The sequence below is a fragment of the Chelonoidis abingdonii genome, chromosome 2 (assembly GCF_003597395.2).
Source record: "Chelonoidis abingdonii isolate Lonesome George chromosome 2, CheloAbing_2.0, whole genome shotgun sequence".
NCBI lineage: Eukaryota > Metazoa > Chordata > Testudines > Testudinidae > Chelonoidis > Chelonoidis abingdonii.
In genome coordinates, this window is record NC_133770.1 from 167,983,555 (window position 1) to 168,003,002 (window position 19,448).

General features: G+C 48.4%; 1 protein-coding gene and 1 long non-coding RNA gene across 3 annotated transcripts in view; one reads left to right on the top strand and one right to left on the bottom strand.

Moving 5' to 3' along the window:
• Window positions 1–19,448, bottom strand: part of VDAC3 (voltage dependent anion channel 3) — a 441,629-nt gene that overhangs the window by 237,735 nt on the left and 184,446 nt on the right. The window lies entirely within an intron of this gene.
• Window positions 11,199–18,480, top strand: LOC142046220 (uncharacterized). Of its 2 annotated transcripts, none has more exons than XR_012655113.1 (3): window positions 11,199–11,304; window positions 15,809–15,940; window positions 18,057–18,480. It is a non-coding gene; the product is annotated as an uncharacterized LOC142046220 (long non-coding RNA). The 2 variants fall into 2 exon arrangements; XR_012655114.1 differs by lacking the exon at window positions 11,199–11,304 and adding an exon at window positions 11,576–11,786.

Here is a 19,448-nt window from a genome sequence, read left to right on the forward strand (position 1 = left end):
AGCCCTGCTGAAAGGCCTGAGCTTGAACTGTTTGTTGCCCTGCCCTGCTCCAGGGCCAGGCTTAGAGACTGTATTTGCTCAGCCCTGCTGAGAGGCCTGAGCCTGAAATGTTCGTTGCCCTGCCCTGCTTCAGGGCTGGGCTTACGGGCTCAATGTCCGCCCAGCCCCTGTTGAAGGGCCGGGACTCTGACTTGCTTAGAGACTGTTTGTTTGCTCAGCCCCGCTGAAGGGTCTGAGCCCTGGACAGATTGCTGCTGTGTAGCGAGGCGCCCTGGCTCCCTGCCGCGCCTGAAAGGGACGAGCCCCACCACCGGACCCTTACATGTGGTGCCTTCTCTGAGGAGTTCTGCTCAGGATGTGGGCGCGATCTCTTGACTCTGGTGAGAGAGGGTCTCGGGGGGAGAGACCTCCCTCCGGGGAGATGGATCTGTCGCAGCTTTTCGCCCTCCTGACAGAGAATCAGGACCGGCAGCAGGCGACTCAGTCGCAGCAGCAACAAGAGCAGCAGACTGCCCAGCTTCAGCAGCAACAACAGCTCATCGAGCAGCTGGGGACTCAACAGCACCAGCTGATTCAAGACCTGGTCAAGCAGCATCAGGAGTTCCAGCAGCAATCCATCCGGCAGATCGCGGCGGAGCAGGCCCTACCGGGGGGGCCCAGCTGGGAGATACCGACGGGGGCCCGAACCCCAACCCCCTGATCCGGCTGACGAAGATGGGCCCCAGAGATGACCTTGAGGCCTTCCTCATCACCTTCAAGCGGGTGGCAGTCTTCGCAGGGTAGGCCCCTGACCAATGGACCTCTATACTGGCCCAGTACCTGACAGGGATGACTCAGGCGGTCTATCGAGGCCTGTCTGCTGAAGCTGCCCAGGATTATAGTCAGATGAAGTCCGCTATCCTGGACGCCCTAGATGTGAATCCGGAGACTTTCTGTCAGCGGTTTAGAAGCGTGACTTGCCCCACCGGGGCCTGGCCTCGTATGGTGGCCCAGGAGCTCCGGGAGACCTGCCGGCGGTGGTTGCAGCCTGAACGTCGAACGTCAGAGGAGCTAGCGGAACAGGTGATCCTGGAGCAGTTCATCCACATCCTCCTATCGCGGGGAAGGGCCTGGGTCCTCCGCCATCGGCTTGCAATACTGACCACCGCCATCACCTTCATGGAGGACTTCCTCACTGCGGAAGCACCGGTGGGCCCAGCTGGTCGAGCAGTCCCATCAGGGATTGGATGCCCAAACCCCGAGGAGAAGGCGACACTCACCCGGGCTGCAGCACCACCTGGGCAACCGGCTCGAGCCCTGACTCAGGCCCCGCGGAAGAGGTACCAGAGCCCTGCTAGGGACACCCTCAGGGCCTGGCTCCGATCGGGATGAGCCGACCTGGGGCCCTGTTTTTCCTGCGGTGAGAAAGGCCATCTCCAGCGGAACTGCCCCAGACGAGAGTGCATCTTTGGCCAGGTCTGCTCTGGGGAGGCTCATGCCCGCTGCCCACAGACTGCCAAAATTACTGTGCCCGTGGTTGTTGAGGGGTACCCAACGGTGGCCCTCCTCAACTCAGGCTGCAGACAGACATTGATCTGTGAACACTTAGGTCCCCAGGCCAATGCACGCCTGGGTGAAATCCGCCTGCAGTGCATCCACAGCGACGTACGGCCTTACCCCAGCGCCAGGGACCAACTGATGATAGACGGAGTTACGCGACGGATGGTAGTGGAGCTCGCACCAAGGTTGACGTATTCAGTGATCCTGGGCCGGGACTGGCCTGAGTTCCTGGCTGTCCTACGCCAACATGCCAGAGGCGGCCCGGGCCCCGTACCAGCCTTGGAGGGGGAGACCCCGGAGACTGAGGAAGATGGGCGAGAGGTCCTGGAAACTGAGGAAGACGAGCAGGAAGCACCCGATGCCACTGTCAAGATAAGGGAAAGGGGGGATGTTTCCCTGGGAGGGGTGGGAGATCCTTCGACCCCCACAGACTTCTGCCAGGACCAAAGGGCCGACCTCATCCTCAGCCGGGCATATGAGCAGTTGGCTGCGGTGGACAGGACCATCCTCGATCCAGGTCGGGAGGCCCAGTGGCTGCACTTTGAATTGCAGAAAGAGCGCCTGTATCATGTTGAGAGAGACCTGCACTACAGGGAGCCCCAGACTCAACTCCTAGTGCCCCGATGTCACCGATGGGTGGTCATGAAGCTGGCCCACGATGTCCCGGCCGCCAGACACCTGGGTCCCGAGAAGACCCTAGCCAGGATACTGGGACGCTTCTTTTGGCTGGGTATACACCAGGAGGTAAAAGACTATTGCAGCTCCTGCCCAGATTGCCAGTTGGCTGCCCCAGCAAGAACTCCCAAGGCTCTGCTGGTCCCGATGCCGCTAATCGAGACCCCCTTCGAGCGCGTGGCCATGGATCTGGTTGCGGGGTTCCAGTACATCCTAGTGATGCTGGACTATGCCACCCGGTTCCCCGAAGTGATTCCTCTCCGTAACGTCACAGCCCGCACCATCGCAGGCGAGCTGGTGAAGGTCTTTGCCCACGTCGGCTTGCCCCGGGAGATCCTCACGGACCAGGGGACCAACTTTACCTCACGGCTGTTACAACAGATGTGTGGACTACTGGGGATCAAATAGCTGTGGACATCAGTGTATCATCCCCAGACCGATGGGTTGGTTGAAAGGTTCAATCGAACCCTGAAGGACATGTAGCGGAAGTTTCCACTGGAGGACCTCTGCCGGTGGGACCAGCTACTCCCGCCCTTGGTCCTGGCGGTACGAGAGGTCCCCCAGTTGTCAACCAAGTTCTTACCTTTTGAACTACTGTACAGCCGCCGACCCCAGGGCCTCTTGGACCTGATGAGGGAAACCTGGGAGCAAACCCCATCACCCTCCCAGGGTCTCCTAAAATATGTGCTCCAGCTGCAGGAGTGTCTTAAACAGGCTGGGACCCTGGCACGAGCAAACTTGAAAGCCGTGCAAGAAATGCAGGCCCAGACTTACAACTGGGACGCATGAACCCACGACTTTCAACCTGGAGATTGGGTCCTACTCCTCCTTCCTTCCAGTGAGTCCAAGATCCTGGCTCAGTGGCAAGGGCCGTATGAGGTGGTTCGAAAGGTGAGCCCTGTTACTTATGAGATCCATCAGCCTGACCGGCGAAAAAAGGTCCAGCGGTACCACGTCAACCTTCTCAAACCCTGGTGGGAATGAGAAGGTCTGTTGATCAATCCCTACCCACCGAAACCAGAGCTCAGACCCCAGGTGAATCCTGCCGAAGACCCCGAGGGACCCCAGCTTGGGAAGACACTGACGGAGGAACAGCGCAAACAAACCCGGTGCCTCCTTCAAGTGTTCTTCCGGACTTTTACGGCCCAACTGGGTTATACCTCCCTGATATATCATCGAATTCAGACTGAGCTGGGGGTGGTGATCTAGGATGCGACCAGGCCTCTGCCGTATCACTGGAAGCGGATCATTGACGGGGAAGTACGGGCTATGCTAGACTTGGGGGTGATGGAACCCTCGCAAAGAGAGTGGCGTAGTCCAGTCATCCTGGTGCTAAAGCCCGATGGCTCCCAACGTTTTTGCATTGACTTTAGACGCATTAACGCCGTCTCCAAGTTCGACGCCTATCCCATGCCCCGAATAGATGACCCGTTGGCCCGATTAGGAGAGGCCCGCTATATCACAACCCTGGACCTAGGCAAGGGATATTGGCAGATCCCGCTGGAATCAGCCTCCAGGGAAAAGACCGCGTTTGCCACTCCTACGGGCCTATACCAATTCACGAGGATGCCTTTAGGCCTTCATGGGCCACCCGCTATGTTTCAGCGTTTGATGGACCGCCTCCTCCAACCACATCAGGACTATGCGGCGGCTTACCTGGATGATGTAGTCATTTATAGTCGCCATTGGGAAACTCACCTAGAGAGAGTTGCAGCCATCCTGAGGTCCTTGCGGCCGGCCGGACTCACGGCCAATCCTAAGAAGTGCCACATTGGCTGGTGAGAGACCACCTATTTGGGGTACACCATCGGAAATGGGCAAGTGAAACCCCTCGTGAACAAGGTTCAGGCCATCGCAGCCTGTTCTCCGCTGACCACGAAACACCAAGTCAGCCAGTTTTGGGGGCTGGCGGAATACTATCGACGGAATACTATCGACGGAATACTATCATCCCCCAATTCGCGGCGATGGCCGCCCCCTTGACGGGGCTCCTCACCAAGGACAGCCCGCGACAGGTGCGCTGGACCCCAAATGTGACGAAGCTTTCCAGTCGCTCAAGGCAAGCCTCTGCAGTAAGCCGGTCTTATTTAGCCCCGACTTCACTCGGCCGTTCATCCTGCAAATGGATGCTTCGGAGATGGGGCTCGGGGCTGTCCTCTCAGAGGAGGTGGCTGGAGAGCAGCATCTGGTCCTCTACAGCAGCTGGAAGCTGTTCCCCCATGAGAAAAACTGTGCTGTGGTTGAAAAGGAAGCCCTCGCATCAAAGTGGGCATGTGACGCCCTGTGATACTACCTCCTTGGGGTCCTGTTCACCTTGCTCACTGACCACGCGGCCCTTCAGCGGTTGGCCCGTATGAAGGACCCCAATATGCGGCTCCAGTGGTGCTACTTGGCCTTGCAGCCCTACGCCCTCACTGTCCACCGTAGGGCTGGGAAAGACCATGCAAGCGCAGACTTCCTTTCCCACCTAGGGGGTATGGATGGGCTTGGCTCCGTTGCATGGGAGCCAGCCTTGAGGGGGGATGTGTGTAGCGAGGCGCCTTGGCTCCCTGCCGTGCCTGAAAGGGATGAGCCAGAACAGATGCTGAGGTGGGCGGAGCCACGGCTGCCAGTCCCCGCCCCCCAGAAGTTAAGGAGCAGGATAGGAAGTATAAAGGCCCGGCCCCAGCACTCAGTTAGGCGCAGGCCACTGGAGGGGACAGGTGCTGGTGCTTGAGCTCCTGCCAGGCCCAGCGTGCCCCGCGCCCAGTATCCAGAAGAGCACTGGCCTGAGCTTCCCCATGCCCGGTATCCAGAACAGCGCTGGCCTGAGCTTCCCTGTACCTGGTATCCAGAAGAGCGCTGGCCTGAGCTTCCCCGTACCTGGTATCCAGAAGAGTGCTGGCCTGAGCTTCCCCGCACCCGGTATCCAGAAGAGCGCTGGCCTGAGCTTCCCCGTACCTGGTATCCAGAAGAGCGCTGGCCTGAGCTTCCCTACGCCCGCTATCCAGAGGAGTCGCCTGAGCTCCCCTATGGCCGATATCCTGAGGAGCCCATGGTCTGGGACCCACCGGACGAAGCCGGTGAGAGACAGGTACCTAGAGAGGGGGAGATTGGATGTGGCCTGGGGGTAGCTGAGCCCAGTCTGGCTCCAGGGGACCCCGAACCTAGACTGACTGACTGCAGCGAATTCCCACTGACTGCAGCTAATCTTTGCTGCTGCCAGGGCCCTGGGTTGGGACGCAGTGGAGTGGGAGGGCCTGCGTCCCTGCCACCCTTCCGAGGGTGCGAGACTCCCCCTCCCCCTGGCCTGAACAGAGGCCTTCTGTTTACTGTTTAATTTTGCTGTTCAGCCCCTGCCGAGGGTCTGACCCTTATCGGAGGTTTGCTGCCCCGCCCTGCTCCATGGCCGGGCTTATAAGGATGTGTATCTTGCTCAAGCCCTGCTGAAAAGGGCCTGAAAGCTGGAACGTTTGTATTGCCCCGCCCCTGCTCGCAGGGCCGGGCTTACAGACTCTTGTTCTGCCCAGCCTCTGTTGAAGGGCCGGGACTCTGACTTGCTTTTAGTAAGACTATTTGTTGCTCAGCCCTCTGCTGAAGGACTGAGCCCTGGGACAGACTTGCTGCTGTTGTAGCGAGGTGCCCTGCTCCCCGCCTGCGCCTGAAAAGGGGAACGAGCCCCAAGCAATGGACCCTTTTACAGTTCCCTTCCCAGCGTATACAAAGGGGGACCCATCCTGTGAGAAAACTGAAGTACAGGTGTATGGTCTATAGGGAGCATTGACCTTCATCTTATGGCAACTTATTTCTCCTCTTTGGGACATTTTTTCATTTACTGGATTTTTTTAACGTGATGGATGCACTTCTGTTTAAACCTCGTGCGTATTTTTTGTATGGAGTTTTGTTGGGATTAGTGTTTACAAGTAGTTGTAGAGAATTAATTAAGCCAGACATGAACAATGAACATTCTGCTCACAAAAAAGTGATGAGCGATGGGAGCAATGAAAACCCAACAATTGTTGTTCACTGAATTTTATAAGACATAAGCAAGAGGGCTTCAGAAAGCTTTTTGCTAGATTTCATGATATTGGTAATAGGTGAATGATTTCACTATTAATCAGCATGGTGATTTTACAGGGGTAAGAAATAATGGAGATTCTATCTTTGAAATTATTATTTGAAGTTTTATATGTGCTACAATTCCCCCAAGAAAATTTTTGTGCCATAATTTACAGAATTGACCCCCCCCCCACCCTGGTTTCGTCAAACAGCAAAAAAATTTGTTCCTTTTTGATTGCTTATAGAAATGGACCAATCTTCTTTTGTGTAGAAGACTGATCTCTCTCTTAAGAGAGAGATCAGTCTTCTACACAAAAGAAGATTGGTCCATTTCTATAAGCAATCAAAAAGGAACAAATTTTTTTGCTGTTTGACGAAACCAGGGTGGGGGGGGGGTCAATTCTGTAAATTATGGCACAAAAATTTTCTTGGGGGAATTGTAGCACATATAAAACTTCAAATAATAATTTCAAAGATAGAATCTCCATTATTTCTTACCCCTGTAAAATCACCATGCTGATTAATAGTGAAATCATTCACCTATTACCAATATCATGAAATCTAGCAAAAAGCTTTCTGAAGCCCTCTTGCTTATGTCTTATAAAATTCAGTGAACAACAATTGTTGGGTTTTCATTGCTCCCATCGCTCATCACTTTTTTGTGAGCAGAATGTTCATTGTTCATGTCTGGCTTAATTAATTCTCTACAACTACTTGTAAACACTAATCCCAACAAAACTCCATACAAAAAATACGCACGAGGTTTAAACAGAAGTGCATCCATCACGTTAAAAAAATCCAGTAAATGAAAAAATGTCCCAAAGAGGAGAAATAAGTTGCCATAAGATGAAGGTCAATGCTCCCTATAGACCATACACCTGTACTTCAGTTTTCTCACAGGATGGGTCCCCCTTTGTATACGCTGGGAAGGGAACTGTAAAAGGGTCCATTGCTTGGGGCTCGTTCCCCTTTTCAGGCGCAGGCGGGGAGCAGGGCACCTCGCTACAACAGCAGCAAGTCTGTCCCAGGGCTCAGTCCTTCAGCAGAGGGCTGAGCAACAAATAGTCTTACTAAAAGCAAGTCAGAGTCCCGGCCCTTCAACAGAGGCTGGGCAGAACAAGAGTCTGTAAGCCCGGCCCTGCGAGCAGGGGCGGGGCAATACAAACGTTCCAGCTTTCAGGCCCTTTTCAGCAGGGCTTGAGCAAGATACACATCCTTATAAGCCCGGCCATGGAGCAGGGCGGGGCAGCAAACCTCCGATAAGGGTCAGACCCTCGGCAGGGGCTGAACAGCAAAATTAAACAGTAAACAGAAGGCCTCTGTTCAGGCCAGGGGGAGGGGGAGTCTCGCACCCTCGGAAGGGTGGCACCTGCCTTGTTTTTATTACACAGAAAAATCTAATTGCAGTTAATTGGGAGGAGTCAGAGAAAAATAAAATACATTATAAAAAAAAAAAACAACTTTGCATGGGTTACTATACTCCCTCCTTTCTTCCCAGGACCAACAAAATATTAGAGATTGTCTTGGTAACACTTGCATTCAAATTTTAAAAGGGCATTTCAGTAGAAAATAACACAGACATTTCTGGCTCTGGATGCACCCAGGTGAAGGCAGTAGATTTGTCATTCATCACAAGAAAGACCAGATTGCCTGAGTGGGCCCTCGAGGAAATGAAGTGGAAGGAATTCACTCTTCTTCAGATAGGGGTTTAGCAAACACCTGTTGTTTGGCAGAGATGATATGAGATTGAAGAATTAATGGATGCTTATCTCTGAAACTTTTCAGGTATATCCATACTACATCATTGTTCTATAGAGTGAGCCTGAGTCACTGGTACCTCTCTAAGAAACAGAAGATTCAGAACTAACCTATTGGTTGGAATAGATGATGTGCTGGCTGTGATGAGTCAGGGTATATTCAGTCCAATTATTGACCAAGCAGTATGACATAATGGATACAGCACTGGACTGGCAGAAGACTGGGTTCTATTCCTAGCTCTAGCACTTGGTCTACTATATTTTTTGGGGCAAGTTGCTTCTCTGTGCCTCAGTTTCTGTGATAGTGATTCCCAGACCTGTGAGCCACTGTGTTACCACCCCAGCAAGTGCCAGCTTTGCTGTTGCTAAACTGTGTATCAGTTTCCTGAGACACCATATTTTCTGCCTTGCCAGCAAACTCTTCAGGACTCTGCCCATCCAAACCATGCCTAGCAGATAACAGTCAGGGAACTCCAATTCACAAATTTCCCAGACATCTGTTTGCAGTACTCAGCCTCTCTCGCAAACCTTTATCAAATTTGCAGCACCCTTAAAGAGACAGTACACAGCAGTTTATTAGCTGGGATTCACAAACCCTCCACTTCAAACAAAACACTGAGCTGGTTTATCGTAAGAGTAAAACAAGATTATTAACAAGAAAGGCATAGGATTAAGTGATACCATGTAGAAAGAATAAAAATAAAAATGGTTACAAACAAACGAAACTAAAATGCACTTCTAAGATTAAAACTTAACTTAATCAGCTCTAGTTCTTGTTCAAGATGGCTTCCCTACTTACAGCAGCTTTTCCAGCATGGCTGGCTATTCCAGCTGGGATCCACCCTTACAGAGTGATAGTGCTGGTTTCTTTGTTTCCTCAAGAGGTAGCTAACTCTAGGGTAGCGGTTCCCAAACTTGGTTCACGGCTTATTCAGGGTAAGCCCCTGTCAAGCCGCGAAACGCTTTGTTTAACTGAGCTCCCACAGGTATGGCCGCTTGTGGCTCCCAGTGGCCGCAGTATATCATTCCCGGCCAATAGGAGCTGTGGGAAACAGTGGCCCAGCCCACACCACTTCCTGCAGCTCCCACTAGCTGGGAACAGCAAACTGCGTGCCACTGGGAGATGCGAGCGGCCGTATGTGTGGATGGTCAGGTAAACAAAGTGTCTTGCAGCCTGCCAGGGGCTTACCTTGAACAAGCCATGAACCAAATTTGGGAATTCCTGCTCTAGGGCTTGCACTCTCTCTCTCTAGTCCAGTAAACCTTTAAAAAGTATTCTTCTGAGGTATTGGCCTCTTTTATTTGGCTGGAGAAAATCTGATTATCAGCCCCCTTCCCCTGCAAAGTGCCAGGTTTAAAAACATTTTAGTCTCATGTTTCCAGCACATCTGTAAAGATTTTTGTGGGTTAACTATACATACATCACACAAGAATATTAATAATCGTGAGTTATTAGTTTATACATGATATATTACATACCATCTTTTGGGTAAATATCATGACAACAGTATCATTTGGCATTGAGGTGCCCTTAGGGACACAATTTCCTCGTGTATGAAATGGGGATCATAATCCTGACCTTCTTTGTAAAGGGCTTTGAGATTTACTGATAAAAAGTGCTATATAAGAGCTAGGTATTATTACTAACAAATTGTTTTATTAATCTTTTAAACTTTCTCCTTTTGCACTGATAGTGTGTGCAAAGCAGCTATTCCCCTGGGATTTCCTCTTTGATATTTATTAGCTGGGCTGGTGCTCAAGGCTGCACACCTAAGGTAGCCAGCAGATTTTTTCCCTTGCCGAAAACATCTAGCCATCTCACCATAGTCTGATCCTGGCTAGGATATATTCCATAGGGATTTTGTCATGCCAGTGGATTATGATGCAAGTACATGCATGGTTTACATGCCATGCATACATTACAAACATATTTTACCACAGTCACGGGAAGTTCAGGATTGATTGTTTCCTACTAACTGCTCAGGCGACTAGCATGAAAATTAATTTGTGCTGATCAGTTGAGGTGACAGGAGCAGAAATTGTATGTGGCTCATTTATTTTCCATTACTGCAGCAATCTCCTCCCTACTTGTATCCCTTAATAGAATGTTTTATATAGCAGCTTTCATATTTTATAAAGCAGAGGCTCAAGCACTACTGATGCAAACACTGTGTAGGCAAACTGTGTAGCTGTTATGCTTTCAACATGGCTCACCTAGCCCCTGCAATGGTGCAGCATTCCACAGTACTGCACCGGAATCAGGCTGGATTAAGGTAATCCAGGACCAGGCCGGCTCTAGGCACCAGCCCCCAAGCATGTGCTTGGGGCGGCACCTTCTAAAGGGCGGCACTCCGTCCCCCCCCCTTTTTTTTTTTTTATTTTATTTTTATTTTTTTTGCTTGGGCCACTCATTGCCGGGAGCTGGCCCCTGGCACAGCCACTCGCCCGAGCCAGGAATCTGCGCCCACTCCCCAGCCCGGCGGCGCCCTGCGCAGCCCACTCGGAAACGCAGCGCCGCCGGAGTGGCACGGCAGTAGGACCCCTCTCCCTCCGTCCCCGGCTCCCTCACACATTCCGGGAGCCCCTCTCACTGCCGCCGCAGCCGGGGCTTGGCTCCCCCTCCCTTCCCGGCTCCTCACACAGCCCGGGCTGTGGCGGCGTGAGAGGGGCTCCGGAATGTGTGAGGATCCGGAGAGGAGGCGGTCCCCTGGAGCTAAGCCCGGGCTGCGGCGGTGACGAGAAGGGCTCCCAGAGTCAGGGCTGCCCAGGCTGGGGTGGGGGTGGGAGTGGGAAGTGAAGCAATTTTCCCCAGGCGTCCCGGCCCGCAGGGTATGTTGGAGGCTCCCCCGCTTCCGTCTTCCCCCATCCCCTGCTGGCTCAGCTGGTAAAGGGGCGAGGCTGCGAGCCGCAGCTGAGCGGCGGGACTCAGGGGGGGGGGGCCCAGCTGGAGACACCACGCCGCTGCAGCGCTGTCGGGGAGGGGGTAAGCGGTATGGTAAGGGGCTGGGCCGGAGCCGGGCACCCCCCGACCCCATCCCCCCTAGCCCTCATCCTCAGCTCCAAGCCCAGGCCCTCTGAGCTGGGCACAATCCCCTGCCCCAGCCCTGACCCCAGCTCCGAGTCCAGCCCCTCTGAGCTGGACAACCTCCCGACCCATCTCCCCACAGTCCTGAGCCCAGCCCCTGTGAGCCGGGCACCCTCCAACCCAGAGCCCAGCTCCCCACCCAGCCCTGGGCAACAGCAGCACTGCCCCAGGCAGTGACAGCCCATTGGCACCAACCATCACCATCACCCAGTAACAGCCCATTATGTAACTGCAAATGTATACAAACCAGTAAAAGCATTTAATGTTTTTTAAATAATGTATTTGGTGTATTTTGAAATTATTACAAATTAATTTTTGAATGTATTCACTAGTTATATTCCAAATACATGTTACTATAGTATAGTATTGCAACTTTTTTTTATGGAAGGGGCCCCAAAATTGCTTTGCCCCATGCCCCTGCATCCTCTGGGTGGCCCTGCCAAGAGTGTGTGAGGAGCTGGGGAGGGAGGGAAATGGGGTCCCTGGAGCCGAGCCCGGCTGCGGTGGCGGTGAGAGGGGCTCCCGGAGTGTGTGAGGAGGTGAGCAGCCAGCTGGGCTCATCGGTGCTGAGCAGGTAGCCCCAACAGCCGGAGATCCTCGCCTTCCCTCCCACTGGGGCTGGCCAGGCACCATGAGGCTGAAGAGCAGCAGGTCGGGGGCTCTCCAGGTCCTCGGCCACCAGCATGTTGGGGGTGAGGGTGGTGAGCACGAACTGATCCACCGCAGTCACAGCAGCGCTGCAAGCCCAGAGAGGGGGCCGTGTTCTCTGCGCCGCCCTGCAGCGCGCCGCCACCCAGCAGTTCCACCTGCATGGGGACAGAGTCGCAGCTGGGCCAGGGCTCGCTGCAGTGTGCTGGAGCAGATCCCACGTTTGCGGGGGAGCTCAGTGCTGGGGCAGCAGGGGTGTGGGGGGGCACTGGTGGGCAAGAGGGGGAGCTCTTGGGGGGGGGGAGCAGCCAAAATTTTTTTGCTTGGGGGCAGCAAAAAACCTAGAGCCGGCCCTGTCCAGGACCATAGGCACATAACAATTTGAGGCCTCCTGTGGCTTCACCCCTGCAGAGCTGCTCTCATACCCTTGGAAAGCGGCGAGGTGAAAGTGTCCATTTCCTTCTCAGGAGTCAGTGGCATGCTACTCTCCTGTCCCTTTAGGAGAGGTACCAGGGCCCCTTCCTCCCCTTCTGAATGGAAGAGGTGGGCCTCTTATTATTTACTGAAGTAGCCTGGATGTATATGTTTCGGTGGTGAGGAAGTACCCAATGCCCTCTTCTCTTCCTGCCCCATGTAGAGTTCCCTTGCAGGGACAGTGCAGGCATGGCCCTCCAGGGCAGTAGATCTTGGACATAACACCCTATTGAGATATGTGTGTCAGTTCGCGGCTTCTCAGAGCTGTTGTTTTAGGCTGTCTGCAGTCTAAGCAGATGTTACTGCATTGGTTACACTTGGTTCATATTTTTCAAGTGTTTCTTCAAAACCATGAAGCAAGTAATTTACTTAAAAAGAAAGAAAGGCAAGACTCTCATTTTTCATCATAAGAAATAGGACTTTAGGCTTGGGCCTATAGTGCCTATGCCTTAATTCAGTCCCAGACAAAATGTAAACTTTGAGCATAAATACTGCTTTTGGTTAAGAATTTAAAAACCATGCAGATGCCTCTGTCACTGTTTTCCATCTGCAAGGAATTTTTTAGGGTCATTACAGTACAAATTTTGTCTTTATAACTTGAGAGCATCACTAATGTGGTGCTATCAGCCATTTTTGTGCAGCTTTGCAAGGAGTTAAAGATAGCTGATAACCTGTGTTAGAGCACAATAGAATATCTGGAGAGCCATTGGGTAAATTTCAACCTACAAGTAATTTTCAAACAAATCATTTAAAAATCAGTAAATTTCAGGGAAAACTATTGTTATCTAGTATTGGTGTGTCCATCTAGCCACACAAAACTTGAGTAGCATATGCAATATGGAGCTGCTAACTAGTGTGTAGGCTTTTATTTGGGACATATTTGCATTAAAATGTAGCCATTAATTCATTTTTTGTAAAAGGGGAAAGTAGCAGTGACTAGAGATGATGTTGGCAGGGGTTTGCACTCGAATGCCAAGGTATTTCAGTCCTGATTTATAGCAACTTTGATAGTCCACTCCTGAGCCATTATTTACCTAGATTCATCTTTTTAAGAATTACATCAAATTGTGTGGCATTTTGGTAATGTGCTAATGCCCACTAGTTATTAGGATGTGCCATAATTTGGGCTCAATCACTGATCTCCAGATGGGAAAGGATAATTCACTAATGTGTGTGTAGACTGGTGATTATGATGTGGTGTAGGGTATATGGCAGGGTTTCTCAAACAGTGGTCACCGCTTGTGTATGGAAAGCCCCTGGCAGGCCAGGCCGATGTGTTTACCTGCCCCATCTGCAGGTCCGGCCGATCGTGACTCCCACTGGCTGCAGATCGCTGCTCTGGGCCAATGGGAGCTGCTGGAAGGGGAGGCACCACGGATGGACCTGCGGACGGGCAGGTGAAACACACCGGCCCAGCTCACCAAGGGCTTTTCCTACGCAAATGATGACCCCTATTTGAGAAACCCTGGTACATGGTGAGGCAAGACAGAATGTAGTGCTTGTTAGGTTTTGTAATGATTCTTGAATGGCATATTTGCACTAATGTTAATTAATGGCAAAGGGTGCCTAGAACCCAAGACAAGCATCCTTTTTTTGTATTGAATTCCAAATAAATAATGAATCTCTGGTGCTGACATACCCCTTCTCATCAACCTTGCAACCCCCAGGGACACTTGTGCCATTACTGAATAATCACATTAAAGCAGAAGTTCTTAAACTGTGGTCTCTTGTTCTCTGGTGGGTCATGGAGCACTTGCAGACGCTTTGCAGAAAGTTGCCTGCTCACATGTGGCCGGTGCTCCCTGTCCTTATTTCCAGATTCCAAATTACATTAAAAGGAAGCTAAAAGTATATTTAATACTTTTGTTAATATTCCTTTGACATGTTGACAGTGGCATGTTTGCCACAGGGATGTTATGATACCATGGATAGGAAGGAGGTACGTGGGGGATTATGAATGGATGGGTAGGTGATGCCTGAGGCAATCTCTGTATTAAAATGAGATCCATGCTATGAAAATGTTTGAGAACCACTGTTTTAAAGCAGGGTTGCCCCAGGGGTTGGGGTGGGGGGCAAGTGGAGCAATTTGCCCCAGGCCCCGCAGGGGCCCCCAAGAGAGTTTTTCAAGGCCTCTGTAGCGGGGTCCTTCACTTGCTTTGGGGGCCCCGGAAAACTCTCGCGGGGCCTGGGCCCCCGAAGCTTCTTCTGCTCCAGGTCTTAGGCGGCAATTCAGTGGTGGGAGCCTCCCGCCAGGCCCCCTGAATCCTCTGGGCAGCCCTGTTTTAAAGTGATGTGTGTTCCTTGAGTTCTTTCTAACATGCTATGCCCATAGAGCTCAAATTGTTTTACAAAAGAAGTAAATATCATTATCTTCATTTTACAGATGAGGAAATTTAACTGCAGGGATGGGGTCACAGTAAGGCAGTGACAAGGTTGGGAATCCACTGGGCCACACTGCCTTCTATAGAAAGATATAAATGTCATCCAAAAATGTGTCTTAGACATGAAACATGAGGTGTGTCACATATATTGTAAACTCTTTGGGGCAGAGGACCATCTTTTGGCTTTGTGCCTAGCACAATAATGTCTTGCTTCATGACTTGGGCTCTTATGCACTACCACAATATAGATTCTGAATAATAATAGTAATAATAATAATTAATTAATAATGAATATAATAAAAAAGATCAGAAGTAAACATTAATGTCTAACATTGATTATTTCCTTCAGGCCCATATAATTTGTGGATTATTTATTTTATTTTGTGTAGGGAAATAAAGGTTAGACCTATTTCAGACATTGAAAAAAAAGGGGGAAAATATCTTCCACAATGTGATATTTATTATAACTCATGTGACAGGATCGTGCAGTATTATTGTCAGTCAGAGGTCATTTTAAACAGCCAGATTCTGCAACTCTTTCTTACAATATCTGGTCTGTACTCACAAAGGTAATTCTATTGTCTTCATTGGGACTACTCTGATTACTAAATCCTACTCAATGCAAGTAAGTGCTGAAGAACCTGGTAGAATCTCTATATTGCCTTCTGATAAATAAGGTTATAGAAACCTGCTTTTGAAACAACAGGTTTTACAAGAGGTTATTGGGTAATGCAAGGGTCAGATTGATTTCCACAGGTTTCATAGAAGCCACATTCAAATAAACAGACAAAACAGGTAGACAAGAAGAAAAGGAAGCAAGAAAGCGAGCATGTGTTGATTATATCAAATGGGATATTTGCTTTATCAAATTATGATGAAGAGCAGCATGAATAAGTAAATAGATTCACCGTCTGACAGAAGTAGCATTGTAAAATACTAAGGAAACTCATTTTAGTCTGGTGCTTGCTTTCACCTAAATTTGATATATATTTTTTTAAATCATTCCTTCCATGATGTTGCCTGAACCATGCTTGACTCAATAAGAATGACAAGTTCCACCCATGACCTGGGATTATGTTGATTCATTCAATTTATATCTCACCAGTTTACTAGCACCTTCTGATCATATCATAACATGAAAATGCTGAATTTTAAAATAATCCAATTTGCTTTCATAATATCTAGGCATTTTGTCTTTTATCTCAAATCAGATGTAATGGATGAATGGCTTTCACCTCCTCCTCAAGAGGTGAATAACATATTGAATGACGGAGGAAGGGGGAAAATGGAAGATATTAATCATGCTGATAATTTCATATGAAGATTTGAGAGTCTGATACAAGGTATGCTTTTTAATTTGTATTTATGAACACTTATACTCTCACACTCACTGATTTTTTTATTGTTAAGACATGCCAAAAAGTGTGTTATTCATCAGCAGAAAATGTGGGGTTTTGGATCAACTCATGACCCATGAAATTGATTTTCAATTTCCAAAACTAATGGGATAAATGAAATATGCCTGTGTAAGCTGTCAGATGGCATAGATACTGAGAGGCAGATACTCAGCTGGTGTAAGTTGGCTTCAATGGAACTATTATGATTTGTACCAGCTGAGTATTTGCCCCTAAGAATAATATTGAGAAGGTCTACTGGTATAGTTAATGATGACTTCATTTTCCTTTAACAAACATGGATACATTACCCATACTTTTTTTCTCTTTCAGTGATGTTAGACCACTGTGCAGACTTCAACAGCTCTTCTTCCAGGTGCTTAAATGAGCCATTTACCAATATTTTATGTGTCTGAGAGAAAATTTGGATCTCTCTACAATGACATATGTTGAGTAAGATCTGAAAAAAAGTAAGATCTGTGGGGTCAGAACAACATGGATAACATTTAATAGCCAACAAATGTACACTCACATATTTGAGTCTTTATGATTTGGCATTTTTGAAATCAGTAGTTTATAACAACAAAGCCACAATGATGCCATGTTTGGGACAGGGAAAATTGGGTCTAAAATGCAAGTTGTCCCTTATATTCTAGATACCCTGTTAGCAAAATGTATGAAATCTAAATAGGAAGCTGCATTCCCCTGGTTTCAGAATACATACTGTGTCATGCATGGGAAGTTGCTGTGCATTCCCTTATTGCTGCTATAGAAACATTGTTTTGAAATAATAGTTTTCATAAGAGACTATATAATAATTAAAGAGCAGATTTTTATCATGTAAAGGCAGTGTTGTAATGGATAAGATATTGGAGTGGAGATGCTGCTTGTATTCCTAACTCTGCCACTGACTTGCTGTGTGATCTTGAGCAAGTCAGTTTAGCTTCTGGTGTGTCAATCTCCCCACCTGCAACATGAGGATAGTGCTACTTCTCTTGTTTTGTCAGGCCCCTTGAGATACACAGATGAAAAGTGCTATATAAGAGCTAAATCATTATAATAATAGTATAGTACTTTTCACTAATAGATCTCAATGCACGTCACAATCTGTAAGATATTTATTCTCACAATAACTCTTTGAGTAGAAAAATGCTACTATCCCCATTGTACAGATGGGGAATTGAGGCACAGAAATTTGCCCGAACTGTCACAGGAAGTCTGTGGCAGAGCAGGGAACTGAGCCTGGATTTCCCAAATCCTAGATTAGTGTCATAAACACTGAATAATTCTTCCTCCCTATTATTATTAGCAAATGAGACATGCCACTCTTTCCATACAGGATTGAACAATTATTTGTCTATAGCACCTTTTCAGTCTTGAACTTTCTTCTAAGCTGCACCTATATATACATAGTATCTTCTATGGTCCTTATCCTCCCTTTATTGAAGTCAGCGATAAAATTCTCATTAAATTCCATGGAATTCCAAGGAGCAGAGCTTAGGTCCACTAGGAATGACATGAACAGTCATCTGATCATAATGCTACTTTCTTGTTTAGTCATTTGAGACAAAAATATAGTGAGCTTCTAATGTGAGAGGACTTTAAGTTATAGATCTTTTTACCGCAATTGATCCCTGAAAGACAACACAATAATCTGTTTTTTTTATCCTCCTGCAAAATTTGTTATCCATTTGATATTTGTTTTAATGTGAAAGGAATGACTGCTTCTCCTGGTATTCTGTTTGTTCAGATTTGAGAGTCATTTCCCTTCACTGTATTTCTTCCTTTTGAGGGAATCTGGGTTTTAGTCTCCCAAAATTACTTTTCATAAACTCACACACACAAAATACAGTCGGCTTCCATTCAGACGTCCCTATTCATGTTCAAATATTTGTGCTACTCCAGATACCATTTGCATATATCACCTGCTGCAAGCCCTAGAAATTCAGAAGGCACTCTGAGAGCAGAAATGTCTTTGTGTAGGTTTTTGTTTCAGCAGCGTCCTACAGTTAAATAGTACACACTGAGGAAAAGGGGAATTAATACAATACTATTGCAATTCCAGGCTTATTCAGCTTATTTTCCATGAGCACAAGATTTCTTCATGAACTGTGGGAATTTTTACACACTGACTCTTTGAACATAACAGAGTGTTCATTTCCAATAAGGACCTGCCACATCACTGAGCACTTGGCAGAAGCTTGATTAGGAAGAAATAAAGACAGGGTAGCCGTTCTGTATTTTAAAACAGCTGCTACATCTTTTATGTCCTCCTAAAATCAAAGCAAAATACCAGAAATAATGTGCCTTTAAGGGTCATATCATGCCAGGTTGTTGGCAGTATTCATTAGGTGGAACTGAAATTAATCTACCACATTTCATCTTCTGAACAAACTGATCTTCAGAGGAAATTTTGAAGCATATTTTTTACCACACCCACATCCAGAGCCGGCTCTAGCCATTTCGCCACCCGAAGCACAGCGGCACGCCCCTGGGGGAGCTCTGCCGCTTGCCAGTCCTGAAGCTCAGGTGGACCTCCCACAGGCGTGCCTGCAGATGCTCCACCAGAGCCGCGGGACCAGCGGATCCTCTGCAGACATGCCTGCGGGAGGTCCACCGGAGCCGCCTGCTGCCCTCCCGGTGTCCGGCAGAGCGCCCCCTGCCGCATGCCGCCCCAAGCATGCGCTTGGCGCGTTGGGGCCTGGAGCCGGCCCTGCCCACATCATACAGTTTTTGCCAGCTGAATACCTGTGACCTAGTGGCTGGCTAGATTTTCAGAAACCATTTCAATTTTCAAAGATTTCCAGACACAATCAGATGTTACCAGTAAGTTGTTTGTTTCTATTCATAGCCTTATGAATGCAGTCTGAGTTAAGTAATTACTTTCTATTTGGAACCTAAATTGAGGAACTAAATTATTCTCATTGGTTCATCCACTTATCACGGAGTATTTCTGCCAGCCCAACATAACTAACATCTTTGTTGACAAGCATTGAGATGAAAGCAATATACACACCTCTATAAATAAGCTGTTATCCTGAAGTCTGGATATCTGGAATTTCGGTCTTCATTCATAATGGCCAATTCATCAGGCAAGTTATAAAGCTTCTATACAGAAAACATGAAGGAGTCTTAACATAAAATGTACAGAGACTAGGATATTATATTGCCACATTGTATTTTGTCTTTCAGCTTCTTTTTGTACCTATATAATACACATTGCATTTTATTACTATCCCTATTATAGCCTTTATCAAAATAATAATAGGTGTTACCCCTTCATGTATCCAAATGTATAACAGTTAACTGTGATTATTGAAATAATATTTGTCTAGTCGAAACATATTAAGAGAAAAACAGAGATGTGACAACTATATTGGGTACAACTTTGGTGGGTTACAATATTAAATAAAACAGACATGCTTTTTCATTTAAGATTAACATTATTCATCTTTTA